Source organism: Pituophis catenifer, unplaced genomic scaffold, assembly GCF_029215685.1.
Source record: "Pituophis catenifer annectens isolate HBS135680 unplaced genomic scaffold, rPitCat1.0.hap2 SCAF_16, whole genome shotgun sequence".
Taxonomy (NCBI): Eukaryota; Metazoa; Chordata; class Lepidosauria; order Squamata; family Colubridae; genus Pituophis; species Pituophis catenifer.
The window spans coordinates 14,896,671-14,910,244 of record NW_027256896.1 but is presented as its reverse complement, the minus strand read 5'-3'; positions in this window follow the sequence as shown (position 1 = coordinate 14,910,244).

The following is a 13,574-nucleotide window of genomic DNA, read 5'->3' as shown; positions in this document are numbered from 1 at the left end:
AACATACCCAATTCCAGCAATTGTTCTTTTATATGTTTTAGCCTCCCGTTCCCTAAACATGACGGGTGTTACTGATATTCTTATTCCCACGAGGACAGAAATACTTTAGAAATTGTTGAAAATATTCGTAGCTCTGGTCCTAGGTTTTGGCAGTGGTCTGTTCTCCGAGCTTGCTGTTTAGCTCCTGGATGTTTCATTAGCCTGGCACTCTACCAATGGACCCATCATCAAAGAAACTGACTTTGAACCAGCATATGAACCAATAAGGAAATGGACCAGTGGTGAAATCCAAATTTTTTTATAACCAGTTCTGTGGGCGTGACTTGGTGGGCGTAGTGTGGTGTGGCTTGCTGGGCGTGGCTTGGTGGGCATGGCAGGGGAAGGATACTGCAAAATCTCCATTCCCACCCCACTCCAGGGGAAGGATATTGCAAAATCCCCATTCCCTCCCCACTTCTGGGGGAAGGATAGTGCAAAATCCTCATTACCTCCCCACTCTGGGGCCAGCCAGAGGTGGTATTTGCCGGTTCTCCAAACTGCTCAAAATTTCCGCTACCGGTTCTCCAGAACCTGTCCGAACCTGCTGGATTTCACCCCTGAAATGGACCACTCAAACTACCAATCGGCAACAGAACCGACCACCTCCTCACTGGTTGAATTTCGCGCCCCACAATCAACGAGTTACACGACTAACCGACCACAAAAACACACAAGAACTATATAAACAGAGAAGAAACTGGATTTCATCCAAAACCCCACTGAAAGTGTTAACTAGCCTGGTAATGAAACGCCTGGGAACTTAAACAGCAAGCTCGGAGAATAGAAGGGTGCCAAAACAGAAGATAACAACTGCGATGAAACCAAACCAAACCAGGAGTAAAATTGAACCAAATACAGATGGTTCTCGACCTACGACCACAGTTGAGCCCCAAATGTATGTTGCTAAGCAAGATTAGCAGATTAACAGAGTTGGAAGAAGGGACCTTGGGCCATTCTTACACCATTTCGGACAGATGGCAGTCCAGTCTCTTCTTGAAAGCCTCCAGTGATGAAGCTCCCACAAAGATGGTGGATGAGGGAGGGGATGCCCCATTTTACGACCTTCCTTGCCACTGTTGTTAAATGAATCCCCGCCGTTCAGGTAGTAACACGGCGGTTAAGTGAATCGGATTTCCCCGTTGACTTGGCTTGTCAGAAGGTGGACCAGCAACATGAACTCAGGACCCTGCCACCGTCATAACTATGAACCGGTGGCCAACCATCTCAGTTTTGATCGTGTGACCATGAAAATAGTGCAACGGTTGTAAGTGTGAAAAATGTTCATCCTTTTCATGCCGTTGAACCTTCGAACGATCACGAAAATGAATTAGTTGTAAGCCGAGAACTGTCTATAATACAGTAAAGTTGAAAGCTTCAGAAACTGGAGACCAGGAATCTTTAATTTGGGTTCCCCCCCCCCTTTCTTGAGCCTTGCAGTTCCAGAAAAGAGAACTGATTTAGGATGTCTATCTTTCGTTTTTCTTCTTGGTTTTTCCTCTTCCTGTACTGCCTCCTTGACTTCATCTTCTGCTTCCACTTTTCCTTCCTTCTTCACCCTTTCTCTGACCTTCCTCCCCTCCTTTCCTGCCCCCACCCAATGGGCTGCTAGATCCGCATGAGAGCCGATCCCCCGTGGAGAGAGCTTTCCAAAGTAGACTGTCACTTCAGATTAGGCAGGGATCACAGGATCCACCAGAAGGAATTTCAAAGGCCCGATCCTTCCCTGTGTAATGTTAATGGAGAGCCACCCACTCCTGGAAAAATGAATATTCAAGCTCCAGGACCTTAATCTCTGATCTAGATAAAGGTAAAGGTTCCCCTTGCACATATGTGCTAGTCGTTCCCGACTCTAGGGGGTGGTGCTCATCTCTGTTTCAAAGCCAAAGAGCCAGCGCTGTCCGAAGATGCCTCTGTGGTCATGTGGCCGGCATGACTAAACGCCAATGGCGCACGGAACACTGTTATCTTCCCACCAAAGGTGGCCCCTACTTTTCTACTTGCATTTTTTACCTGTTTCGAACTGCTAGGTTGGCCGAAGCTGGGACAAGTCACGGGAGCTCACCCCGTTACGCAGCATTAGAGATTCGAACCGCTGAACTGCCGACCACAAGCTCAGCGTCTTAGCCACTGAGCCACCACATCCCTTAATCTGTGATCTAACTAAGCAATTAAACAGGTTTGGCTCAGCCAAAGAAGCTGCCTTGATATATAAAAGCATTTTCAATGCAGCTATTTTTATCAAATGACAGGTGGCAAGCTGTTTTGTAAGAGGCATTTTCTGCGTCTCTCTCTCTCTCTCTGAAGGGACATCTGTGCGTTGTCAGCAAGCAAAGGAAATGTGTCCTTCTAGAATTCTTGTGGGTTTACCAGATTAGTCATTCAGTTAAAATTCATATGATTGACTCGAGTTTTTCTCAGCTGGGTAATAATCACCCTGAAATTGGAGTAACATGTGAGTACTGTTTACATCCTTCAAGCCTTCCGGGGTGGCTGACTTTACACCAGCGATGTCCAACCTTGACAACTTTGAAGATTTGTGGACTTCAACTCCCAGGATTCCCTAGTCAGTCATGTTGAAATCCACAGGTCTTCAAGTAGTCAAGGTTGGACACCCCTGGTTTACAAATTCCCTGTCCCAATGTGCCTTATTTTGACTCTGGAGTTTATACAGTTTCAATAGGGTCTATGACTATTTGCCATGGCCAACTCGCCACGGCCAACTCGCCACGGCCAACTCTCCACAGCCAACTCTCCACGGCCAACTCTCCATGGCCAACTCACCATGGCCAACTCACCATGGCCAACTCACCATGGCCAACACCATGGCCAACTCACCATAGACAACTCACCATGGCCAACTCACCATGGACAACTCACCATGGACAACTCACCACAGCAACTCACCATGGCCAACTCACCACAGACAACTCACCATGGCCAACTCACCATAGACAACTCACCATGGCCAACTCACCATGGCCAACACCATGGCCAACTCACCATAGACAACTCACCATGGCCAACTCACCATAGACAACTCACCACGGCCAACTCACCACGGCCAACACCATGGCCAACTCATCATAGACAACTCACCATAGACAACTCACCATAGACAACACACCATGGCCAACTCACCATGGCCAACTCACCATAGACAACTCACCATAGACAACTCACCATGGCCAACTCACCACGGCCAACTCACCGTGGCCAACTCACCGCGGCCAACTCTCCATGGCCAACTCACCACAGACAACTCACCACGGCCAACTCACCACGGCCAACTTGCCATGGCCAACTCGCCACGGCCAACTCACCATAGCCAACTCACCACAGCCAACTCGCTGCAGGACAAAAGAGTTACACCATTAAATGAATAGGGGAATGGAATCCTTAAAGGATGCAAAAGGAAGGAGAGAATGAATTGTGAATGGCAAAAATTATAATTATTTATTTTAAATAGTTAAATAGAATTGTTAAAATTGTCTTGTAGTGAGTTGTATCATGGTGAGTTGGCCATGGTGAGTTGGCCGCAATGAGTTGGCTGTGGCAAGTTGGCTCATTCTGACTTCAGCAAGACCTGAATAGGTGAAGAGAGCTGACAGAATATCAGTACCATGGACAGCCCCTGTTGGAACACTAGAATTGGGGTATTCAACTAGCTAGCCCAAAACAATGAGATAACAGAGTAACAGAATACACACACTCACACAAACACGCAAAGATATCTATCTATCTATCTATCTATCTATCTATCTATCTATCTATCATCTATATAGCTATCTATCTATCTATCTATCTATCTATCATCTTTCTATCATCTATCATTATCTATCTATCATCTATCTATCATCTATCTATCTATCTAATCTATCTATCTATCTATCATCTATCTATCTATCTATCTATCTATCTATCTATCTATCTATCATCTTTCTATCATCTATCTATCATTATCTATCTATCTATCTATCTATCTATCTATCTATCTATCTATCTATCATCTTTCTATCATCTATCTATCATTATCTATCTATCTATCTATCATCTATCTATCTATCTATCTATCTATCTATCTATCTATCTATCATCTATCATCTATCTCTCATCTTTCTATCTATCTGGCGTGATGTGATATGGTAGGTGTGGCTTGGTGGGCGTGGCAGGGGAAGGATACTGCAAAATCTCCATTGCCATCCCACTCCTGGGGGAAGGATATTGCAAAATCATAATATTGAAAATTATTCCCCAATAAAAGCAAAATCAACATTGTCCGATGTCATCAAACTCCACCTTCCATTCTCACCAGGAGCAGCCTCCGTTCCCACGGGAAAGAAAGTCACCTAGCCAAAACAATCCTCACTATCTATTCCTTCCTCCCACCTTAAGAATGTGGTGAGCCCGAAAAAAACCCCTTCCAAATCAGAGAGAAAAAGAAGGAATAAATGAATATAATATAAAGCTAACTAAAATGGCTATACGTATGTCAATTTCGGGTTCGACAGTCATGTCTTTGAGAAATGTCTTCATTTTGCAGCCTTGGGACATGTTTCTTGATTATTGAGTTATAACCAGGGGTGAAATCCAGCAGGTTCTGACAGGTTCTGGAGAACCGGTAGCGGAAATTTTGAGTAGTTCGGAGAACCGGCAAATGCCACCTCTGGCTGGCCCCAGAGTGGGGTGGGAATGGGGATTTTGCAATATCCTTTCCCCAGGAGTGGGGAGGGAATGAGGATTTTGCAGTATCCTTCCCCTGCTATGCCCACCAAGCCACGCCCACCAAGCCACACCCACAGAACCAGTAGTAAAAAAAAATTGGATTTCACCACTTGTTATAACACAGGTAGTCCTCGACTTACGACCCACAATTGAGCCCCAAATTTCTGTTGTTAAGTGAGATATTTGTTCATGGAGTTTTGCCCCATTTATACAACTATTTTTGCCGCCGTTGTTAAGTGAATCACTGCGGGTGTTAAGTTCCTCACACAGTTGTTTAGTGAATCTGGCTTCCCCGTTGACTCTGCTTGTCAGAAGGTCACAAAATCACGTGACCCCGGGATGCTGCAACCGTCATAAATATGAGTTAGTTGCCGAGCGTCTGAATTTTGATCACATGACTACAGGGATGTTACAACATAATTGTGAAAAACAGTCATCGGTCACTTTTCTCATTGCCGTTGTAACTTCAAATGGTCACTAAGTGAACTGTTGTATGTCGAAGACTATATATTATTGGGTTGCTCGTTAGTTACTTAGGGTAGTTCAGGGGTCTGCAACCTTAAACATTCAAAGAGCCATTTGGACCCATTTCCCACAGAAAAAAAAACACCGGGAGCCACAAAACCCTTCCTGTGCCTGACTATTTCCTGAGGGGCCACAAAACTAGCATATGTAGTTGAATTCAACGTTCTGTTTTCTTCTGAAACTTTTCTTTTCTTGGATTTATCCATGCTTAACCTGCCAGCGGTTGAAAAGCTCAATAAATCACGTGCCGGCAGGTCTCGCACATTGGCGGTTGCGACGCATAGTTTGAGTGACAAGGAAGCTGAAGCAGAGGGGTTGAAAGAGCCACATCCGGCTCCAGAGCTGCAGGTTGCTGACCCCTGGGGTAGTATATAATTAACCAAAGTCGGAGGTGAAAAAGGTAATAAAACAATCCTTTAGCATTTCAAACTTTTGATTTCAGATGCTCGTCGTGGCACAACAGATCTCATGCAAGTGGTTTTTATTTTGGATATTACGGAGAACGAGTTGTGTAAAATTATTCAGGTATCCAACAGGATATGGTGCAACGTTACTGATCAGGTTAACCTGACCAGATTATTGTCCAGCCTTGACATTTCCTAATGTAAACTGGCAAACAAAGAGCAGTTCCAGGTCATTTCTCCTTTATTTGTTTCCTTCTGCCTGGTCTTTACTTCTTTGGGTTAAAGCTGCATTTTCAAGGTTTCCAATGCGTAAGGCCAGGATGCTCTGGAAACGGATATTAAGAATATTTCTAAATATATCTTAGCATGGGTGGTTCCTGTGATTTAAATCTCACCTGAGACCTGACATACATAAATTTGAATACACGCACGCACAGAGACACACAGAGACACAGACACACACCAAAACAACTCCTTTCCTGGATTAGAGGAAGAGAACCTCTCCAGATGGGAATTGATTTTTTCTTCCCTACTCTCATTTAAAAAAAAAAAAATTAAACTACTCATTGAAATTAAACTGACAACTCTTAGAAATTCTCTTTCCCTCCTCCATGTAATCCTGATTTCTAATAATAGCTAATTCATCTCTTATTTCTATGACACTTAATTCCATCTGAGTTTCAATATGCCTAAGGGGATTTTTAAAATCTAATTTAGCTTTTGAAATACCTGGCCCTGTTCAAACAGTGAAAGAGTCATTATTGATTCTATCTATCTATCTATCTATCTATCTATCTATCTATCTATCTATCTATCTATCTATCTATCTATCTATCTAGTGTAATGATCTCTCTATATTATCTCTCTATATTATCTATTTATCTTCATCTACAGTATTTATCTTCTTCATCATCATATCTATTTCTATTATCTATCTCTACTTTCTCCCTCTCCCTCTCTCCCTCCACCCCTCCTGTCTCTGTGGGACTAGAACTCACCACCTCCTGGTAATTGGCTCTAAGTTATCCAGCTGGCTTTCATGCCTAAGGTAGAACCTGAACTCAGGGTCTCCCACTTTCTAGCCTGGCGCCTTAACGATTGTACTGGCTCTATGTTCTACTCTGAGCCACAGTGGTGCAGTGGTTAGAGTGCAGTACTGCAGGCTACTTTTGCTGACTGCCGGCTGCCTGCAATTTGGCAGTTCGAATCTCACCAGGCTCAAGGTTGACTCAGCCTTCCATCCTTCCGAGGTGGGTCAAATGAGGACCCAGATTGTTGGGGGTGATATGCTGACTTTGTAAACCAGCAGTCACCAACTGGTGGTCCGTGGACCGCTGGTGGTCTGTGAGAAAATTTTGGTGGTCCGCAGAAAAATTATTTGCGTTTTTTATATTGCACTAAATCAGGGGCCCTCAAACTACAGCCCCTGGGACAGATACGTGCAATGAACGCTTGTATTGCTGCAGAGAGTCTCCCCCTTCGGAGTCTTTTTGTGCTGGTTGGAGGGGGGCAGAAATTCTGACTTGGGGTCTGCTTCAGCCTCCTGGTGTGGGGCTTTGGGCGAAGGCTGGAGGGAAGCGCCGCTGGTGGCGAAGAGCCGGAGGGCCTCGTTCCAGTGGGACTGCATCATGGCCTGGAACTGGCTGACCATCTCAGCCCGCTGAGCCTCCAGGCGCCGGTACCTGGCCTTGCACTCCCGCAGGTCTTCCCTCTGCTTGGAAAGCCTATGCTCCTAGTCCTCAGTGAGGAGCTCCTGCTGAGCCTCCTTCTCGGCCAGATCCAATTTGAACTGAGCAGCTGTTTTGCCAACTCTTTCTCATGGTGGCTGCTTAGCTCCAATAACTGCTTCCTATAGGGGCCCTAAGGCGCCCGGGGCAGGCAGGCGCGGAGTTGACCACGCCCACCCAGTCACATGACCACCTAGCCACCCAGCTGGTCATTAGGCAGATCATATTAGTAGTCCGCGGGATTTAAAATTATGAATTTTGTGGTCTCTGAGGTCCGAAGGTTTGGTGACCCCTGCTGTCAACCACTTAGAGAGGGTTGTAAAACACCGTAAAGCGGTATATAAGTCTAAGTGCTATTGCTATTTTTGGCCCATGATTGAGAGCAAGGGGCTTAGAATGCAGCAGTTGGCAACGTTCTGAGCAGCTGTCCATCTACCTCTTCCATTGAGATGAATGGGGATCTGGGGGTGATTTGTTTACTGTTCCTCTGCTGCCCCCATCCCCACCCCCGCTCGGTCCAGTCCATGGATGATCTCAGTCTTTCTGTACTTAGCTTTTCTTCCCCCTGCCAAATCTGGTCCCACAGAGTTGTGCTTTCAGAAAGACGTCTCGCTGATGGATGGATGGACTGACATTTTCCGTTAATTCCTTCCAACCTTCTGTTGGGTGGGTTGGAAATTTTACAGAGGGGCCGAAGCTTGCCAAACTTTTCTGGCCACCTTGGGGGAGCGTTCTGAAGCCTTTGTATTTCAGAGAGCATTAAACAGTTTGCTTCCGCCTGACCGGTTTGTTTGAGCCGAGATTTCCTAAGGAGACAAAAATGTACATAATTGCCTTTGCAGTCTATAGCTGGCACTTGGCTGAAGTCCTGGAGCCTTTGAAGTCAAGTGATCCAGGATTTCGGTCCAGGGCACGTGAGCAATCGAAGTCTGCAAATGAAGGTTGTGAACTTAGGACTTGAGAGGGAAGCCTCGTTTGCTAAAAAGTCACACCTCAGTAATAATCCAGGCAGGTGGGCATTGAAAGCTTGGAGCCCCACATCCAGCGGTGGGCTTCAAAAATTTTAGCAAGGGGTTCTCTCCCCGGTTGCTTGGTGGGCGTGGCCATGGTGGGCGTGGCCTAGTTGGCTTCCTGCACCACGGCGGTGGGGGCATGGCGTTTTTGCCCTCCCCGGGCTCCGGAGGCTTTATTTGAGCCTCCGGGAGGGTGAAAACGACCTCCCCAGGCTCCAGAGGCCCTCTGGAGTCCATTTCTGGCCTTCCTGAACTTCCGGTAGACCCATTTTTTGCCCTCCCTGAGCCTCTGCGCGTGCCTTGCACTTACCTGCATCCAAAATGGGCCACGCAAGTGTGGGCTCCTGGGAGGTGTGGGGAGGGGTGGGGTGGGCGGAGCCAGCCAGAAGTGGGATTTGGGGGTTTTCTGAACTGCGCAGAATCTTAGCTAGAGGTTCTCCCGAACCCCTGCGAACCCCCAGCAACCCACCCCTGCCATGCTTTTTTAAAAAATCCACAACATACTAAATTATCGATTAAGACAAAAAAATCTGGATGGTGAACGTAGCAGTACCTGGAGACAGCAGAAGAGAAGAGAAAAGAACTGGAGAAGAATCACAAAATACAAAGACCTACAAGTAGAAGGAGAACAGTTGTGGCAAAAGAAAGCAAGGATAGAACCAATAGTAATAGGCCCCTTGGGTACAATCCTGAAAACATCTGGAATACCATTTGAACCCCATCGGCATTGACATAAAATCCCCATCAGTCAATTGCAAAAGGCAGTTTTACTTGGAACAGTTTACATCCTGCAATCAGCGGTGGGTTGCTCCCGGTTCGTTCCGGTTCTTGCGAACCAGTAGTGTAAGCGGTGGGAGGCTCCGCCCACCCACCTGGACATCATCACGGACAATCTGTGCATGCGCAGAAGTGCGCATGCTCCCATTGCGAACCAGTAGTAAAGGTAAGTAAAACCCACCCCTGCCTGTGATGGTATATTTAGCACCATGAAACAACATCTGTCTACTCCAGGTCATTGGGAAGGCCTCCATAGGTGGACAAAAAAAAAATGCCAAATCCAGTCTGAAAGTCTGGCCAATTGTGTGACCAACTATAATAGCTTATGAAACATAGTTTATGAAACATTTAGAACAATTAATCAGTGGGACGACTTTCCTCCAGAAGTTGTGAATGCTCCAACACTGGAAGTTTTTAAGAAGATGTTGGATAACCATTTGTCTGAAGTGGTGTAGGGTTTCCTGCCTAAGCAGGGGGTTGGACTAGAAGACCTCCAAGGTCCCTTCCAACTCTGTTCTGTTCTGTTCTATTCTATTCTATTCTATTCTATTCTATTCTATTCTATTCTATTCTATTCTATTCTATTCTATTCTATTCTATTCTATTCTATTCTATTCTTCTCTATTTCTATTCCTATTATTTCTATTCCTATTATTTCTATTCTCTATATTCTATATTCTATTCTCCACTCAACTCTCAACTACTTTGAGCATTAATAAATAAGTAACAGATATTTTATAGCTAATAAGGAATAAAAGATGGCTCAGCAGATTGTAGAAACTCTAGGCGAGATTCACTCATGCCAAGATAGTCATGAGCAATCTAGTGGTTTGGTTTTGTTGAGCCTGTTATGATAGTCCTGCCATGGTGGCTTAGAAACCATGGTTTTATAGCTTACCAGGTTGGAGGAATCCTGACCGTTGTGGCTTATGGTGTCAAGGCATAAAAAGCTTGTGAAACCAGCTGATGATTGGTCAAAAGCTTGGAAGCCAAATTATGACAACATAACCTTGAGCAAAATTATTTAAGAATGATCTGTATCTGTTGTTCCTCAGATGGGCTGTTTATTCAGTCCGGAAGATTTATTGCTGTTTTGAAAATTCTTAATTAAGCTTGATTCATTAAAAATCTTTTTTTTTTAAAAAAAAATTAGACAATTCAACAAAGAGGGAGAAGGAATGTAGCAATAATCACACTTACTCTTGATGTTAAGCAACAGGAAACGAGATAGATCGGCCAAATTTCTAGTCTGTGGATGATTCCTTCCTTAATCCACAAGGAATGAGAACATCTGGGCTTCAATGGGAGGTCACTGCAATTATATTAAGCTTTAGTGCATTTTCCTGGATTTAATTCATCCCTTTTGAAGCCGAACGTACTAGAAAACGTTCAGCCATTGTTTCAACATGAGACAGACCACATCTGGATAGAAAACCAAGTTGTGATGAGACCTAAGGGGAACACAGCAGTTTCCTGGTTTCTAAACATCCAAGCTGCATATAAACAGAGAAGAAATAACAGGTGGAAAATGTGAGAGGAATTAATAGTTTTGCTCTCAGGCGAACTGCCATTCTGGCTACAAAACCGGACAAAAGAAGTTTTTCGGCATTGCAATAACGCTGGTTAAAGAATCCGAGTGCTTTGCATACTGATATGCAAAACATAGGACATTTCAAAACGTTATGAATCCCGAGTGGCTGATTCATAGAGTTTTGAGCGCAGAGAAAAAAAAATGCTCATCCTCCAGAATTTTGGCCCAAACTCGGGGCCAAACTAGTCATGCTGTTCCTCGGTGCTTTGAGGGGTTCCATCATAACAAGGGGATGGGGATACAGAACAAACTCTTTAATTTTGATCCTAAGGTTTCGTTTCATTTCTTTCTTTCTTTCCTTCCTTCCTTCCTCCCCCCTCTCGCCGCCTCCTTTCCTTCTTTCCTTTTCTTTCCTTCCCTTTCCCTTTTTTCCCCTTCCCTTCCTTTTTCCTTTCCTTTCCTCCTCTTCCCCTCCTTTCCTTAACTTTTCTTTCCTTAACTTTCCTTCTTCCCTTCCCTTCCCTTTGTCATTTCCCTCTGGGCAGTGTACAATAAAATTCTGAATACAATAAAATACTAAAAGGAAGTAGCGGAAATTTTGAGCAGTTCGGAGATCCGACAAATACCACCTTTGGCTGGCCCCAGAGTGGGGTGGGAATGGAGATTTTGCAGTATCCTTCCCCTGGAGTGGGGAGGGAATGGGGATTTTGCAGTATCCTTCCCCTGAAGTGGGGAGGGAATGGAGATTTTGCAATATCCTTCCCCTGGAGTGGGGTGGCAATGGAGATTTTGCAGTATCCTTCCCCTGGAGTGGGGAGGGAATGGGGATTTTGCAGTATCCTTCCCCTGCCACGCCCACCAAGCCATACCACACCCACCAAGTCACGCCCACAGAACCAGTAGTAAAAGAATTTGAATTCCACCTCTGGCAAAGAGCCATGTTTTCACACCTTTACGGAAGGCCAAGAGAGCGGGAAGGAAGGGGGCTGCCTCAGTTCGGGGGTGGGGGGAGAGGGAGTGATCCACAGGGCAGGGACAGAAACAGAGAAGTCTTTCTTCCTGGATCCTCCCCAGTCAGGAATTTTTTGATAATAGATAGGTGTCTTTGGAAGAAATGCACAGGCCACGCTGGGGTTTACACTCCTGAAATTTTTCCATTCTTTCTTTCTGCCAGCTTAAGAGGCTGCCGTTCCCCCTTCTGTGGAGTCGAGAGGATGCTGGCTTAAGGTTGCTCCCCCTGAATGTGAGCATCCCAAAGAAGCTGCCAACCCCCCCCACCCCTTGCATTTTGTTTTTGAATCCCCCCCCTCAAAAAAAAAAAAGCTACATAAGCAGATGAGGCAGCCCACAAACTCAGTTCTCCGCCTTTAGGCTGAATCAAGCCAAGTTACACCAAGGCTTCTATTTTTAGCATTATCTCTACTCTGGGAGTAGTTGCTAAGCAGCTCACCTTTTGAACTCCTAGGATGAGCCAGGGAGCCAAATAGTTTACATAGAGGTTTAAGGGTAACCTGATAAGAGGACTGCGTGGCGATCACACATGGGGCATAGTATCCACTGGGCTAGATAAATAATTGTGGTGAAATTCGTCGGGGTGATTACGATTTGCCTTTAATTAAACAGGGGAAGCGGTGGCTCAGTGGCTAAGACGCTGAGCTTGTCGATCGAAAGGTCAGCAGTTCAGCAGTTCAAATCCCTAAGTGCCGCGTAACGGGGTGAGCTCTCATGACTTGTCCCAGCTTCTGCCAACCTAGCAATTTGAAAGCAAGTAAAAAAATGCATGTAGAAAAATAGGGACCACCTTTGGTGGGAAGGGAACAGGGTTCCGTGTGCCTTTGGCGTTGAGTCATGTCGGCCACATGACCACGGAGACGTCTTCGGACAGCGCTGGCTCTTTGGCTTTGAAACTGAGATGAGCACTGCTCCCTAGAGTCGGGAACGACTAGCCCATATGTGCGAGGGGAACCTTTACCTTTACCTTAATTAAATAGAGCAGAGCAAAACAACAGCAGAGAAAGGATGAAGGAAGCAATTGTTTGTGCCATCAAGTTGATACTGAGATAATCTCTGTAAGGGTTTGTTAACCAATCTGGATTTCCAAATGTTCCAATGGTGCCTCCATCACTATTGTAACCGAGTCCGTCCATCCGTCTGTCTGTCCGTCCGTCCATCCATCCATCCTTCCTCTTCTTCTCTTTCCTTCCATCTTTTGCAGCATTATAAACTTCTAAAAGGAGCCAAGTCTTTGCAAAATGTACCACCAAACATGCCAATGTACAAGCCTGTTAACGCTCCAAGTTTTTGCATCTGTGCAATCTACAATTTCATCTGCAAAAAAACCCCAATCAAGACATCTGGTGGCAGGTGCAGGAACTACATTACAAAAAGTTAATCAGTAAAAAATATACGTTTTCCGCTGCTCCTGACCCAGTCTACCTGCCTGCCTGCCTGCCGCATCCATCTCTCTGTCTATCCATCCATCCATCCATCCATCCATCATCATGTTTGCTAATGCTTTATTTAAGCTTATATTTGCACATCGGTGATTGCACGACCACTGTAGATTCCACACACTCAAATAAAATAAAACCCACAAGAGGAGTGACATTTGGAGCCTGTGAGCCTCCATCCCAGCCTGACAGAGGAGATGAAGCTAATAAAGGAGAATATTTGTAGCTCAGGATCGAACTGTGGGGTCCTTGGTGCTCCCCAACCTCGGTTGTTTCCTTGCAGATGTTTCATCACCCACCTAGGCAACATCATCAGTGCTAGTAGGAGAGTGGGGTTGGCAGAATGGAGGAGAACTGTGGGGTCCTTGGTGCTCCCTGAGCTCAGT